This window comes from Ranitomeya imitator, chromosome 6 (genome assembly GCF_032444005.1).
Source record: "Ranitomeya imitator isolate aRanImi1 chromosome 6, aRanImi1.pri, whole genome shotgun sequence".
Classification (NCBI taxonomy): Eukaryota; Metazoa; Chordata; class Amphibia; order Anura; family Dendrobatidae; genus Ranitomeya; species Ranitomeya imitator.
The window spans coordinates 81815318-81833217 of NC_091287.1; positions in this window are offsets into that span (position 1 = coordinate 81815318).

Genomic DNA, 17900 nt, shown 5'->3' on the forward strand with positions numbered 1-17900 from the left:
CGAAACATATCTCCTCTCCAGCACCTTCCCAGTTACTTTATCACAGTATGTACCAGCTGTACTCAGATCTGCTTGTTTAGATTAGACTTGTCCAAAAATGTCAGTGGCTGCAAATAAAAAAACAAGGGTCATCTGAACTGACACCATCCATAAGGCATTTGTTTTTTTATGGGTTCATTGAAATTATTAATAGAGATGACACAGTGTCCTGTGCTGAACTCCGAACATGAACTTTTCCTGGAAGTTCATTTTACAGTTCTGGAGTCCGTTGAGGTTAGAGAGATATTTTGCAGCTCCAACATTCGTGTCACCATTGATATCTATGGAGGTTTTGGGTTCAGGTTCAAGTTCAGGTACAGTTCTGCTACCTAAATTGAACTTTGCGCTAAAATTTGGTTGGACCCTAACTTCCACAGGTCCGCTCATCCTTAATTATTGACAAAGAAAACTGTATTTGGCTTTATACTATTTATAAACTGTTGCTGTATAAAACGGCTGTCATACGGATATAAAAAAAACTACGATAAAAAAACAGATGATCTTACATGGAATTCCGCCAGGGCCACAGGGTACTCGGTACCGGGGTCTGATACTTAAAGCGGATGTGTCACCGTGGCAGCGACCAGGTCCGTAGCCCTGGGCGCCCAAGTATAAATGAAAGGTCTTTAAAGGGGTTTGAATAAAATTTGTGTTCGTGACGCCACCTGTGATATTCGGTCAGGGATGACCGACGCTGCTTAAAGGGGTCCTCTGGGGTGATGTTTTGGCAGCAGGGATGGTATGGCTTCCCACAGGTGAAGCTGGGTGCCCAGGGCTCCTGATGTATAGAGATGGTGAATGATGTAGCAAGAAACGAAGGACTCAGCGCTGCAGTCTCTTTACCTTTTTACTGTCGAATTCAGGCAGCCACAGTCCAGGGTACCAGATCACAGACGGATTGGGCGGGCTACAAGGCATAGCATCCAGACCTAGTCTTCAGCCACGCCAGATGTTTTTTCTTCAAGTCACTTTAAGATTAACATACTTTTTAGTGCAAAACAATGATGAACAGTACCTTTAGTGGTTACTTGTAAAACCAGTAGAAAGCACCTAAGGAGGTGAAAACTATATACAAGGAAAGTTTGTGGACCGTTCACTGTCCATGGCCTCAGTGTCTTTTGACAAATAGACTTTTTAAACTGAAACCTGGCCAGGTTAAACGAACTTTCAAACTTCAACAATTATAACATTCAGCAATCATTAGAACATTTAGGAACTGTCTATATCGTTTGCCAGTGTTGCTCTGAACGGCTGCTACTCCCTGACCGGGAAAATCCAGGATCATATCTGTCCACTGGTACGGCATACCAGGACCTACTGGATGGTTAACCCACTGGTGTCTGGGTGGACTGGCGGCATTTAGTAGTTGACCTGGTATGGCCTGCTGCTCCTGTAGGGACTGACATTACAGCCTGGCCTGTGTGCATTGACTACTGTTGCACTGGTACGCACTTTCTGCAGTCCAGTCTCCCTGCTGTAGCGGTCTCCTTTCTGCCCGTGGGATCCTGCGAGTTAGGGCCTTGGCCTCCAAGTTCCTCTCCTCAAAGGCTGCCTGCCAAGGATTGCTGTCTTTCTCCTCCCGCCGCCTGCAATGCTCTTGCCAGGTTATCATGGGGATCTCCTCTTGCATCGCAATCATGTCCTCTCACGGGTCCCTCTTCAAACACTACGGGTTCCGGAGAGATAACCTGGGGCCCACAGGTTGGAATAAGCGGAGCTGCCAACAGATCCAAGCTCCTGTACCCCGGTCCCGATATAGCTGATAGCATACTTCTCCAGGCCTTGGAGTTAGCAGGGTCGGTAAGGGGCCCACCAGGGCGTCATCTGGCGCAGGGGTTGTAGCAGGACTTGAGGCCAGGGTTCTCTCGGCATACGGTGACATCTCACTGAGGGACCCAAAACCCTGGTCGGGTGTGTACAGTGATGGGGGTGACTCGGGCCTAGCTGTCGGGTCTTCCACCGCCGGGGTCAGGGTCACACCCCTTATCTTTTCTTCCAGAGAGCCAAAACTTCTTTCCTGCTCCGGACCGGACAAGGTCATTGGCGGTCATCCGGTAAGGCTCCCGATGAAAGCCTCCTTCCACCCAGCCACAGCCTCCAGCTGCATCTGCACGAGCTGCCGGGTGAGTTCTTCCACTTCTCTCTGCAGGAGGTCCGGATCCAGCTTTGGTGATGGGTATGGTTCTTGCAGACCCTTGTTGTGAGAGTCCTCCTGATCCACCCCACGCTTCGTTGCTCGCTCACCTCCCTCCACCATGTGCTTTCCGGTACTTCCTCCTCAGACTGATTTCCCACGGTTTCACTCCACCACGACTGTCTTCGTGGGTGGTTCCTTCTCTTCTTCCTGCCATCCCAGACCAGGAGGCGGACTTCTCTTGTTGATGGGCATACTTCTCTCACAAAGTAGTATTGGTGAGGGGTGGCCATGGCTCTCGCGCCTTAAGTCTCATTCAGACACCTATGATTTTTCTAGTCTATAAAAACTCTGATCGTTGTTCATCAGTGTTTTGGACGTGAGTTTAATCAGTGCTTCATCAGTGATGTTCACTGATAAAGAAACTGGAAAGCTTCTCATATACATTACCATGTCAATCACAGACAGCAGACAGACCACACACTGATGCCATACTTGTGTTTTCTGTGATATTCGCAGACCCATAAACTTAAATAGGTAATTTTGATTAAAAAAAATAGCATTGTCGATGGGATATTTTTGGGACCACTTGGTCCACAAATAAACACAGACATGTGAACAGCCCAATAGACTATAATGGATATGTGTTGTATCTGAGATATACAGTACACAGAGAGAACATGTATAAGACTTCCGGATGTCTGAATGAGATTTAGGCAGGATATAGGACTATGAATAAATATCTGCGTTAGGGTTCACTAGGAAAATTCTAATCAGTTGTAATGTAAGAATCAACCAGCATGGAACATTATGTATAACTGGAAAAATATGTTCTAAAGGAAATGATATGCATTCTTCCATATATCTGCTGAGTCCCCAAGGCAGTGATGGAATACTTCATTCTCTACTGTGCAGCTTGGCTTGTTTACTTTCTGCACTTAGATCTATATTTTATCTTTGAGCCCGATTGGTTCTGAACATCCCGTCTTATATCCCAGAAGGCCATGATTGCATATAATTCATTCATTTTCTCCATTAACTTAAACTAAAAAAGTTGTCTAATTCCTATTTTTATTTATTTTAGCTCAAGCCAATACAAGTAAACCAACGTAATGGGGCTAGATGTCCCCAGCATGACAAGCCGCTTAAGGGGTGGAGATATAGGATAGGGTTAAAGTGCAAATAGCTACATGACCATCAGTTCCAGAAAGTCAGGGACCAGGAAGGTGAACTGAAGTAACTTGCGTAGCTGCAAATTGTCCCATATTTTCCAGACTTGTTGGCTAAAATTGTTCCAATAGAATAAGTGAAGTAGCAACACGATCAGAGTTTATGAAACATATAAATAGCTTTATTGAAATTTTACTCAGGACAATTCCATTAGTTTTGTTAAATAGAGCAAAAATGTATCTCAATACAAATAATCACATATAATACGCAACAGGGGTACACAATTCCTTTTGCTCATGAACAATAATGACTGGTAACAAAGAAAATAGAGACCTATGACTCATATATCCTGACACTACTATAAACCAAAATACTCATCAGCATGAATATATCTAGATGTTGTATTAAATAGCAGATGTTCCATAAGATATCAATCTACATAGCCACTGGTTTTATAACATTGATATCAAAAATGCATGAAAAACAGATCATAAATCTATCTTGCCCAGAATAAGGCTATGAAGATAATATATAGGGCCAAGTGGCTCGATATGTTGATCATGCTAGACTGAATAAAAATAAATCAGTTACCTGCGACCATCTCAGTACCAGGATAGTGGTCACTGGCTACACCTCGACGCGCGTTTCACTGTTCCCGCAGCTTCGTCAGGAGGCTAAAACTGGTAGGTTTAAGTAAACCCAACCCAAATATTGGTGTTCCAGGTTCGAAGGGAGAGCGAGACAGCATTGTTGTCAGGATTGAGGCTGTGTTCACACAATATGGTTGTGTTTTTGCAGTGATTTGCCAAATATACTGAAAAATTGAGGCAAAAAAAAAAACGGCTTTGAAAAGGCATCATGTGAACACTGTAGTTGCTTCTAAAATGTTGGTGGCTGCGAAATTGCTAAATAGGAGGAACAGTAGGATCATGAAAAATAATTGACATGTGGGCACAGCTCATACTATAAAATTGTGACAGTCTCAGATTTCTTCATAGGACCCCAAAGCTGGTCTGGTGTTTGAGGCCCAGATAAAGTGTAGTCGTGGTAGAAGCAGATACATGTGAAAGAAGCTGAAGGGAATATAACTATGCGTAATGGCAAAAGAGTGGACACCACAACACACAGCAGAGGGTCGGCGGGTCAGGGTTTTAAGGAGAATAGTCAAACAAGCCAGTGATGGCTAGCAGGATCAGGATGTTGTACAGCAAAAAATCGGAGACAAGCTACGGATTACTGGTCAAAACAAATCAGACTGAGATCCAGTATCATTAAAGCATCAAGAACCCAAACAGATGGATACAGGTGTCAGCTTTCCCTTTTCTTGAATTTGTTTAAAGGGAACCTGTCACCCCCAAAATCAAAGGTGAGATAAGGCAACTGGCATCAGGGGCATATCTACAGCATTCCGTAATGCTGTAGATAAGCCCCAGATGTATCCTGAAAGATGGAAAAAAGAGGTTATATTATACTCACCTGGGGGGCGGTCCGGTCCGGGGCCTCCCATCTTCATAGGATGACGTCCTCTTCTTGTCTTCACGCTGCGGCTCCGGTGCAGGCGCACTTTGTCTGCCCTGCTGAGGGCAGAGCAAAGTACTGCAGTGTGCAGGCGCAGAGAAAGGTCAGAGAGGCCCAGCACCTGCACACTGCAGTACTTTGCTCTGCCCTCAGCAGGGCAGACAATATACGCCTGCTCCGGAGCCGCAGCATGAAGACAAGAAGAGGACGTCATCCTAAGATATGGGAGGCCCCGGACCGGACCGCCCCCCCAGGGGAATATAATCTAACCTCTTTCTCATCTTTCAGGATACATCGGGGGCTTATCTACAGCATTACGGAATGCTTTAGATAAGCGCCGGATGCCGGTGGGCTTAGCTCATCTTTGATTTTGAGGGTGACAGGTTCCCTTTAAAGATGTTTTCCATTCGTATGTCTTTAACCCCTTAGTGACAGAGCCAATTTGGTACTTAATGACCGAGCCAATTTTTGCAATTCTGACCACTGTCACTTTATGAGGTTATAACTCTGGAACGCTTCAACGGATCCCGCTGATTCTGAGATTGTTTTTTCGTGACATATTGTACTTCATGTTAGTGGTAACATTTCTTCCATATTACTTGCGATTATTTATGAAAAAAACGGAAATATGGCGAAAATTTTGAAAATTTTGCAATTTTCAAACTTTGTATTTTTATGCCCTTAAATCAGAGAGATATGTCACGAAAAATAGTTAATTAATAACATTTCCCACATGTCTAATTTACATCAGCACAATTTTGGAAACAAAATTTTTTTTTGTTAGGGAGTTATAAGGGTTAAAAGTTGACCAGCAATTTCTCATTTTTACAACACCATTTTTTTTTAGGGACCACATCACATTTGAAGTCATTTTGAGGGGTCTATATGATAGAATAGAATACCCAAGTGTGACACCATTCTAAAAACTACACCCCTCAAGGTTCTCAAAACCACATTCAAGAAGTTTATTAACCCTTTACGTGCTTCACAGGAACTGAAACAATGTGGAAGGAAAAAATGAACATTTAACTTTTTTTTGCAAACATCTTAATTCAGAACCATTTTTTTTATTTTCACAAGTGTAAAAACAGAAATGTAACCATAAATTTTGTTATGCAATTTCTCCTAAATACGCCAATACCCATATGTGGGGGTAAACCACTTTTTGGGCGCACCGCAGAACTTAGAAGTGAAGGAGTGCCGTTTGACTTTTTCAATGCTGAATTGGCTGGAATTGAGATCGGACGCCATGTCACGTTTAGAGAGCCCCTGATGTGCCTAAACAGTGGAAACTCCCCACAAGTGACACCATTTTGGAAACTAGACCCCTTAAGGAACTTATCTAGATGTGTGGTGAGCACTTTGAACCCTCAAGTGCTTCACAGAAGTTTATAACGTAGAGCCGTGAAAATAAAAAATCGCTTTTGTTTACACAAAAATGATCTTTTCGCCCACAAATTCTTATTTTCACAAGGGTAACAGGAGAAATTAGACCACTAAAGTTGTTGTGCAATTTCTCCTGAGTACGTCGATACCCAATATGTGGGGGTAAACCACTGTTTGGGCGCACCGCAGAGCTTGGAAGAGAAAGAGTGCCGTTTTACTTTTTCAATGTGGAATTCGCTGGAATTGAGATCGGACGCCATGTCGCATTTGGAGAGCTCCTGATGTGCCTAAACAGTAGAAATCCCCCACAAGTGACCCCATTTTGGAAACTAGACCCCCCATGGAACTTATCTAGATGTGTGGTGAGAACCTTGAATGCCCAAGTGCTTCACAGAAGTTTAGAATGCAGAGTCGTGAAAATAAAAAATATTTATTTTTTCACAAAAAAGATATTGTAGCCCCCAAGTTTTTATTTTCACAAGGGTAACAAGAGAAATTGGACCCCAGAAGTTGTTGTCCAATTTATCCTGAGTACGCTGATGCCCCATATGTGGGGGTAACCCACTGTTTGGGCGCACGGCAGAGCTCGGAAGGGAAGGAGCGCCTTTTTGGAATGCAGACTTTGATAGAATGGTCTGTGGGCATTATGTTGCGATTGCAGAGCCCCTGATGTACCTAAACTGTAGTAACCCCCCACAAGTGACCCCATTTTGGAAACTAGACCCCCCAAGGAACTTATCTAGATGTGTGGTGAGAACTTTGAATGCCCAAGTGCTTCACAGAAGTTTAGAATGCAGAGTCGTGAAAATAAAAAATATTTTTTTTTTTCACAAAAAAGATATTGTAGCCCCCAAGTTTTTATTTTCACAAGGGTAACAAGAGAAATTGGACCCCAGAAGTTGTTGTCCAATTTATCCCGAGTACGCTGATGCCCTATATGTGGGGGTAACCCACTGTTTGGGCGCACGGCAGAGCTCAGAAGGGAGGGAGCACCATTTGACTTTTTGAGCGCAAAATTGGCTGTCTTGTTTGGAGACCCCCTGATGTACCTAAACAGTGGAAAAACCTCAATTCTAGCTCCAACCCTAACCCCAACACACCCCTAACCCTAATCCCAACCTGATCCATAATCCTAATCACTAACCCTAACCATAATCACAACCCTTACCCCAAAACAACCCTAATGTCAACCCTAACCATAACCCTAATCAAAACCCTAAATCCAACATACCCCTAATCCTAATCTCAACCCTAACCTCAAACCTAACCCTAATCCCAATACACCCCTAATCACAACCCTAACCTTAACCCTAATCCCAAACCTAACCCTAATCCCAAGCGTAACCCTAATGCCAATCCTAACCCTAATACCAACCCTAATCCAAACCCTAACCCTAATCCCAGCTCTAACCCTAACTTTAGCCCCAACCCTAGCCCTAACTTTAGCCCCAACCCTAACCCTAGCCCTAAGGCTACTTTCACACTTGCGTCGTTTGGCATTCCGTCGCAATCCGTCGTTTTGGACAAGAAACGGATCCTGCAAATTTGCCCGCAGGATGCGTTTTTTGCCCATAGACTTGTATTGCCGACGGATCGTGACGGATGGCCACACGTCGCGTCCGTCGTGCACTGGATCAGTTGTGTTTTGGCGGACCGTCGGCACAAAAAAACGTTCAATGAAACTTTTTTTGTACGTCGCATCCGCCATTTCTGACCGCACATGCGTGGCCGTAACTCCGCCACCTCCTCCCCAGGACATAGATTGGGCAGCGGATGCGTTGAAAAACTACAGCTGCTGCCCACGTTGTGCACAATTTTCACAACGTGCGTCGGTATGTCGGGCCGACGCATTGCGACGGCCCAGTACCGACGTAAGTGTGAAAGAAGCCTAACCCTAAATTTAGCCCCAACCCTAACCTTAAATTTAGCCCCAACCCTAGCCCTAACCCTAGCCCTACCCCTAACCTAACCCTACCCCTACCCCTAACCCTACCCCTAACCTAACCCTAACCCTACCCCTAACCCTACCCCTACCCTTACCCCTAACCCTACCCCTACCCCTAACCCTACCCCTAACCCTAACCCTAATTTTAGCCCCAACTGCTGTTCTCCTGCCGGCCGGCAGATGGAGACAGATGGCGGGCGCACTAGGCATGCGTCCGCCATGTTCTTCTGCCGGCGGCCAGGAGGAGCAGCAAGAGGATCCAGGGACACAGGTGAGTATTGTAGGGTCCCCGAATCCCCCTATTTCTCTGTCCTCTGATGTGCGATCACATCAGAGGACAGACAATTACACTTTACTTTTTTTTTTTTTTGCGGTCGCCGGTAAACAGTTAATTACCGGCGATCGCAAAATAGGGGTCGGTAATACCGACCCCGATCATGCTCTTTTGGGTCTCGGCTACCCCCGGCAGCCGAGACCCCAAAGATTCTCCCGGTGCCGGCCGGCGGGCGCACTGCGCATGCGCCCGCCATTTTGAAGATGGCGGCGCCCACCGGGAGACACGAGGAGCATCGGGGGAGCTAGGTGAGTATTGGGGGGCCACCTGGGACCCCTTTTCTCTGTCCTCCGATGTGCGATCACATCGGAGGACAGAGAAATTAAAAAGAGATCGCGTTTTTTTTTTTTTTTTGCGATCGCCGGTAAACGGTTAATTACCGGCGATCGCAAATGCGGGGTGGGTTAAAAACCCCCCCGAATCATGTTCTCTGGGGTCTCGGCTACCCCCGGCAGCCGAGACCCCGGAGAAAATCGGCCTCTGGGGGGCGCTATTGACTTTTTCCACAGCGCCGTTAATTAACGGCGCTGTGGTTTAAGTACCCTTAGCGGCCGCCGTTAACAGGCGTATCGGCGGTCGCTAAGGGGTTAATGCTATTGGCTTTAAAAAAAATACAAAAAAAATACAAAACTGGCTATTCCATTTTGGAAGAAGGTAAGCCAAGAGGATAAAGAAGGGAATGTTTTTTTCTTTTCCATTTTTTTAATGTATGGATATGTAGGCAAAAACATAATGTGAACAGAGCTGTGTTCACATATTACAAGTGTAGACTTTTTTGTCGCAATTAATGCAAAACTGCAGCAATTACCTGCGACTGAGAATCAAGACAAAAAGAAATGTAATCTAACATTAGTAAGAACTGATCAAACTCTTGATTTTTCTTTTTATCTGCCTATGTTATATATCAGAACAGGGCTATAAATCCACAGATCGAAGCCACTAGAACATGATGTATACACAAATAAGGGCTTGGAGGAAAAATGCATACATAATGCAACCGCAAACTATTGTTAACCCATGGATTAAAATAGTTTACTTACAGAAAATGTAAGGCTACGTGATTAATGTGAACTTTGTCCTTAGATGTTCACCATGCTATCATAATTGAATCCAACTGCAGAGTATGAGGCCGCGGCTTACGCACTGAGCCCAGCACTCAGATTTAAGAGGTTTTAGCAAAAATGATGTGATTGCTGCAGAGTCAACAAAAGCAATACATGAAAATTAACAACTCTTCAAAATTATATACAAACATCAGAAAAACCCAAAGAACCACATGCAAACTGAAAAATGATCCACATCCGTTGGCTAGGGACCGAATCGTGGGAACATTTGCTTTGGTCAATTTTTTTTTAAATAAGACAATAATTTCCATTACCCTGCAGTGCCACCTGCTGTTTGTATGTGGTTCTGCATGTATCTGTGTAGCATTTAGAGAACAAGATCTCAGTTCAGACTAATTATATGAGATTTTTGTAAGATACTTTATTTATACATGGATTGTATTTTTGCTGTATCATCACCCTTTTCTTTTACATCAAAATTATTTACCGTATGTTGTGAAGATAAAACCAATCCGTATTGAATACAGTAAAACAAAACCACAACCTATAAGGGAACGTTCACATTGGGCATATCTGCAGTGCACAAAAATCACAGTGAAATACAAAGTGGCAAAATCTACAATAAATGGTGCAGATTTTCTTCCAGAAATCCTGTGGATTGACTGTAATTTTCACTCTCTGAAATCCTCGGTGCCGGTCTATTTGTTCTTCGAATTGTCATGAAATCTCATCCACGATTCTAAGCTGATAATATGCAGGAACTTTATATGCGCCAATATTGAAAATTTTTATCTCAAACGTGCAATCACATCAGTAATGGTAATGACTTTGCATCGTTGATAGTTTTTTCTTTTTTCGATCTCACTTGTATGAGGGCAAATGTTTTTTTTTTACGAGACAAGATTTTTAACTACCTAATTACCATGTGATTTTTGAAAAATCGAAACAAAAAGTTTATAAAGTGATTTTTTGATGAGATAGTTTTTTAATCAGTTATTTGATTACCATGTGACATAGGGAAAAATGGAGAAGAACAGTTTAAAGGTGTAAAGTTTTTGTTTAAAGGGAACCTGTCACCAGGTTTTTCTATGTAATCTTTGGCCACCAACTTTCATCCCTGTGTTAGAGCATTCTGGAATGCTGTATATACGTACAAAACTCCAAGCCGCCCTGCAACAGAAAAAAAAAATATTTTTTTGTTATACTCACCCATGGAGCGGTCCAGTCCGATGGACATTGTTGGTGTAGGTCTGGTGTCTTCTCTCTTCTTGCAATCGCCATCTCTTCGTGTAGATGACGCTTCCTACGTCATCCACATAGTGTCCCCTATCGCACTCTTGTGCAGCCGTACTTCTCTCTGCTGAGGGCAGTGCAAAGTACTGCAGTGCGCTTGCGCCGATGCTCTTTGTCCTCCCTCCTCTGCATGCGCATTACAGTACTTTGCTCTGCTCTCAGCAGGGCAAAGAGAAGTGTGCATGCGCAAAAGTGTAATGGGGACACTGTGTGGATGACGTAGGACATGTCATCCACATGAAGCACAAAAGGAGGACAGCATCTCGCAAGAAGAGAGGAGGCGCTGGTCCTATACCAGCAATGCCCATCAGACCGAGCCAACCAGTAGGCGAGTATAATAAAAGGTCTTGTTTTACAGGGTGACTTGAAGACATACATAGAGCAGAAAGGTGGTGGCCGTAGGTTATATTGGAAAACTTGGTGACATATTCCTTTTAAAAGGTGACGCTGGTGGTGACGTATCCCCAAATCCAGGCCCTCCTCAACATATCCCCACACTCATTTCTAACCCCCTGCCACGATCCTCTACACATTTTTCCAACCATGTTAACCTCATACTCATTCATCCAGTCCCCACTCCCCCAGTCCCCCTACCTGGAACACTATGGAACGCACGCTCCGTCGGCAACAAACTGTCGTTTCTCCATGACCTCTTCATCACCAACAAGCTCTCCTTCCTTGGCATCTCTGAAACCTGGCTCACACCCTCTGACTCAGCCTCTCCAGCTGCACTTTCTTATGGCGGATTCCAACTCTCTCTCACCCCTCGCCCCAGCAACAAACGTGGTGGAGGAGTTGGCTTGCTCCTGTTTGACATCTGCTCCTTTATTCCAATTCCGTTACCACACTCCACTACTCTTCCCTTGTTTGAGGTGCACTCCGTCCACATCTACTCCCCCTCCAACTTCCAACTGGCTGTCATCTACCGCTCCTAGAACTAGCCATCTCCACCTTTCTTGATCACTTCACCACCTGGCTACTTCACTTCCTCTCCGCTGACATCCAAACTATCATCATGGGTGACTTCCACCTCAGCTGCTTCTAAACTTTTATCGCTCACTGCCTCCTTCAGCCTCACTCAATGGTCCTTTGCGGTCACTCACGAAGATGGTCACACACTGGACCTTATCTTTTCCTGCTTCTGTTCCCTTACTAATCAAACTAACTCACCCCTCCCCCTGTCTGACCACAATCTACTGACATTCTCTTCCCGCGCAACCCCCACTCCACAAACTCACTCACCCTCGCAGAAATCTCAAACACCTCAATTTACAATCTCTCCCTGAGTCCCTTCTCCCTCTTAAAGACATAACTTCCCTTCATGACACAGATGCTACATCCAGTTTTTATAACACCACAATAACAGCAACACTTGACTCAGCCGCCCCCCCCATGCATAGCAAAACTCGTACAATCAACAGGCAGCCCTGGCTGACCAGCCTAACCAAAGAACAGAGACGGACTTCCACGGTCACTGAGCGGAGATGGAAGCGATCCCGCTCTGCTGACCACTTCATTGCATACAAGCAGTCCCTCGCCAGCTTCAAGTCCACGCTCACTGCCACAAAACAAACTTACTTCTCATGTCTCATATCCTCCCTGTCTCACAACCCTAAACAGCCTTTCAACACATTCAATTCTATACTCTGTCCCCCAGCAACTCCTCCCTCTCCTCTCATTTCTGCAGAAGACTTTGCCTCTTTCTTTAAACAGAAGATTGATACGATCAGAGAAAGCTTTTGCCCGCAGCCCTTAATACCCCTCTTAGCCGTTCAACCCTGTTGCTCCAAAACCAGCTTCTACACCATGACAGATCAGCTCTCCACCCTCCTGTCAAGATTACGTCTCACCACTTGCACGCTTGACCTGCTCCCATCCCACCTCATCCCTAACCTCACCACAGTCTTAATCCCAACCCTAACACACCTCTTCAACCTCTCAACCACAACTGGTGTCTTCCCCTCATCCTTCAAACATGCCTCGATCACACCCATCCTCAAAGAGCCCTCCCTCGACCGTTCATCCCTGTTGCTCCAAAACCAGCTTCTCCACCATGACAGAAGATCAGCTCTCCACCCTCCTGTCAAGATTACATCTCACCACTTGCATCCTTGACCTGCTCCCATCACACCTCATCCCTAACCTCACCACAGTCTTCATCCCAACCCTAACATACCTCTTCAACCTCTCACTCACAACTGGTGCCTTCTCCTCATCCTTCAAGCATACCTCGATTACACCCATCCTCAAAAAGCCCTCCCTCGACCCATCCTCTGTGTCTAGCTATCCCCTGACATCTCTTCTCCCTTATGCCTCAAAACTACTGGAACAGCATGTCCATCTTGAACTGTCCTCGTACCTCTCCTCCTGCTCCCTCTTTGACCAGTTACAATCTGGCTTCCGACCCCATCACTCATCTGAATCTGCCCTAACTAAAGTCATCAATGACCTACTAACCGCCAAGAGCAAGCGACACTACTGTCCTCCTTCTCCTAGACCTGTCTTCTGCCTTTGACACTGTGGACCACTCCCTCCTGCTACAGATTCTCTCTCTCTCTCTCTTGGCATCACAGACTTGGCCCTGTCCTGGATCTTATCTAACAGACTGAAGATTCAGGGTATGTGCACACGTTCAGGTTTTTTCAAGTTTTTTTCAAGTTTTTTCGCGATAAAACCGCATTAGAAACTGCAGACATATGCATCCTATCATTTAGAATGCATTCTGCAATTTTTGTGCACATGATGCGTTTTTTTCCGCGAAAAAAATGCATCGTGGTAAAAAAAAGCAGCATGTTCATTAATTTTGCATTTTTTTCACATTTTTCCCGCTATTCTATGCATTTGGAAAAAACGCAAGAAAAAACGCATCAAAAACGCGCAAAAAACGCATCAAAAGCGCACAAAAAACGCGAAAAAAAACGCATGCGGATTTCTGGCAGAAATGTCAGGTTTTTGTCAGGAAAATTTCTGCCAGAAATCCTGACGTGTGCACATAGCCTTAGTGTCTCCCTCTCCCACACCACCTCCTCACCTCGCCCCGTGTGTCGGTGTTTCTCAAGGCTCAGTACTATGACTCCTAGACTTCTCCATCTACACCTTTGGCCTGGGACAGCTCATCGAATCCCACAGTTTGAAGTATCATCTCTACGCCAATGACATGCAGATCTACCTATCCAGACCTGACCTCACCTCCTTACTCACCAAAATCAAACAATGTCTGTCTGCTATCTCGGCCTTCTTTTCTGCTCGCTTTCTAAAACTGAACATGGACAAAACAGAATTCATCTTTCCCCATCTCACTCTACCCCTTCACCAGACCTATCCATCAATGTCAATGGCTGCTGACTTTCCTCAGTCCTACATACAGGATGCCTTGGGGTGATCCCCGACTCTGCCCACTATTTCAAGCAACATATCCAAGCCCTTGCCTCCTCCTGCCGTCTCAAACTAAAAAATATTTCCCGTATCCGTAAATTCCTTGACCATGAAACCACAAAAAAACTAGTGCACACCCTTATCATCTCCCGCCTTAACTACTGCAATCTCCTACTCTCTGGCCTCCCCTCTAGCACTCTGGCACCACTCCAATCCATCCTACACTCTGCTGCCTGACTAATCTACCTGTCTACCCGCTATTCCCCAGCCTCTCCCCTATGCCAAGCCCTTCACTGGTTTCCTATCATCCAGAGACTCCAGTTAAAAAACCTTTACTATGACATCCACACCCTGTCTCCTCCCTACATCTGTGACATGGTCTCCCGGTACTTAGCTACACGCAACCTTCGATCCTCACAAGATTTCCTTCTCTACTCCCCTCTTATCGCTTCTTCCCACAACCACATCCAAGACATCTTTCGTGCTTCCCCCATACTCTGGAACCCTCTACCCCAACACATCAGACTCTCGCTTACTACGGAAACCTTCAAAAAGAACCTGAAGACTCACCTCTTCCAACAAGCCTACAACCTGCAGTGATCCTCAACCTACTGAACCGCCATACAACCAGCTCTACCCTCTCCTAGTGTATCCTCACCTATCCCCTGTAGACTGTGAGCCCTCGCGGCCAGGTTCCTCTCTCCTTCTGTACCTATTAGTGCCTTGTTTTTGCTCATGTTTATTGTATTTGTCTATATTTGCCCCCTTTTCACATGTAAAGCGCCATAGAATGGCGCTATAAAAAATGTATAAGAATAATAAAAAAGGATTGTCCAGGACTGTTATATTGATGGCTTATCATTAAAATTGGTCATCAATATCTGATTGCTGAGTGTGTAACACCCGATAGCCCCACCAATGATCAGTTCGGTGCTGGCCAGATGTTCTGAACTGCAGAGCTACACAGCACAACTCTATCAACTGCATAGTGGCTGCGGCAGAGTACTGCCCATACGCGCCCCATTGATTCAAATAATGGTTGATGTGCAGTACTAAGTATCGACCACTGCTCAGTTGACAGGAGCTATGCAGCTCTGCAATGTAAAAAATCTGGCTACCGCACAGAACAGGTCATTAGCGGGAGCACCCTCACCGATCAGATATTGATGACCGTTTCGAAAGATCATCCATCAATATAAAAGTCCGGGACAATCCTTTGTCCTCTGTGCGCAGGCACCGGGAAAGGTCAGAGAGGCCCAACGCCTGCGCGCTGCAGTACTTTGCTCTGCCCTTAACAGGGCAAAGTACACCTGAACCGGAACCGCAGCGTGAAGACAAGAAAAGGACGTCATCCTAAGAAGATGGGAGGCCTTCTGTGTTCCGAATATATTGGTAGGATCTTCTGTGTTCCGAGGCCCCAGACCGGAATTGCGACGCCCTTCGAACCGGACAGCAGCGGGAACGCCCCTAGGTGAGTATAATCTAACCTCTTTTTCTCATCTTTCAGGATACATCGGGGGCTTATCTAGAGTATTACAGAATGCTGTAGATAAGCCCCTGATGCCGGTGGGCTTAGCTCAACTTCCATTTTGGGGGTGACAGGTTCCCTTTAACAATCCTGTCAAGGCCGCAGTTATTCCAGTTGCTTGTGCACCTTCTTTTACCACACATTTTCCTTCCACTCAACTTTCCATTAATATGCTTGGATACAGCACTCAGTGAACAGCTAGCTTCTTTAGCAAGGACCTCTCGTGGCTTACCCTTCTTGTGGAGTGTGTCAATGATTGTTTTCTGAACATCTGTCAGTCAGCAGTCTTCCCCATGATTGTGGAGCCTACTGAAATAGACTAAAGCTGGAGTCACACATAACAATATTGTTAACGATACCGTTGCAACGTCACGCTTTTGGTGACGTATTTACGATCCCGCTAATGATCTTGTTATGTGTGACAGCGACCAACGATCAGGCCCCTGCTGGGAGATCGTTGGTCGTTGGGGAATGATCAGGACCATTTTTTGGTCGCTGATCACCCACTGTCATCGCTGGATCGGCGTGTGTGACGCCGATCCAGCGATGTGTTCACTTGTAACCAGGGTAAATATCGGGTTACTAAGTACAGGGCCGCGCTTAGTAACCAGATATTTACCCTGGTTACCAGTGTAAAAGTAAAAAAAAAAAACAGTACATACTCACATTCTGATGTCTGTCACGTCCTCTGGCATCCACAGGGTTAAAACTGCTTTCGGCAAGAGCGCTGCTAATGCACGCGCTGCTGCCGAGAGCTTCCCTGCACTGACTGTGTCAGCGCCGGCCGTAAAGCAGAGCACAGCGGTGACGTCACCGCTGTGACGGCCGGCGCTGACAGATTCAGTGCAGGGAAGTTCTCGGCAGCAGCGCGTGCATTAGCAGCGCTCTTGCCGAAAGCAGTTTTAACCCTGTGGATGCCGGCGGGGGACGTGACAGACATCAGAATGTGAGTATGTAGTGTTTTTTTTTTTTTACTTTTACAATGGTAACCAGGGTAAATATCGGGTTACTAAGCGCGGCCCTGCACTTAGTAACCCGATGTTTACCCTGGTTACCCGGGTGCTGCAGGGGGACTTCGGCATCGTTGAAGACAGTTTCAACGATGCCGAAGTCGTTCCCCTGATCGTTGGGCGCTGGAGAGAGCCGTCTGTGTGACAGCTCCCCAGCGACCACACAACGACTTACCAACGATCATGGCCAGGTCATATCGCTGGTCGTGATCGCTGGTAAGTCATTTAGTGTGACTAAAGCTTAAGGGACCTGTTTAAACGCTTAGGAAGCCTTTGCAGGTGTTATTTGTTAATTATTCTAATTTACTAAGATAATGACATTTGGATTTTCATTGGCTGTAAGCCATAATCGCCATTAACAGAAATAAACACTTGAAATAGATCACTCTGTAATGACTCTATATAATGAGTTTCACTTTTTGTATTGAAGAACTGAAAAAAATAACTTTTTTATGATATCCTAATTTAGTGAGAAGTACTTGTACATGTCAGGCATCTCTGGTAATATCCTGTATTTAAAATAAGCTCTGGAGACCATGTAGGGCCTTTCCAATGCTAACATTGGATGATTCTAAGGGTTATCCTCTCTGACAGTGTCACAAAGCAGGTTTGTGTAACCCAACTGCTCATAAATAGAGATGAGCGAATATCTTCATCTCCCTCCTTATTAGGCAAGCTATAGCTCTTACCGAATAAGCTGCATTGGGAAAACGGCTAAGGCCGGAGTCACACTACAGCGAGATACGGCCGAGTCTCGCAGGTTAAAACCAAGCTCTGGCACCGGCACTCCGGAGCAGAGCATGCAGCTCCATGTATTGCTGTGCGGCCGCACGCTCCGCTCTGGACTGCCGGTGCCAGAGTTTGGTTTTAACCTGCGAGACTCGGCCGTATCTCGCTGTAGTGTGATCCCGGCCTAACTGGAGCGCTCCAATAATCAGCTTTTCCGAGCCGCAGCTGCATGTATCATGTGTTGCGGCTATCCATGCATGAGTTGTGCCTGTCACACAGCCGGGACACCTGCAGCTGCGGCTCGGAACAGCTGATTATCGGAGCGCTCCAGGTATCCGATGCAGCTTATTCGGTAAGAGCTATAGCTTGCTGAAC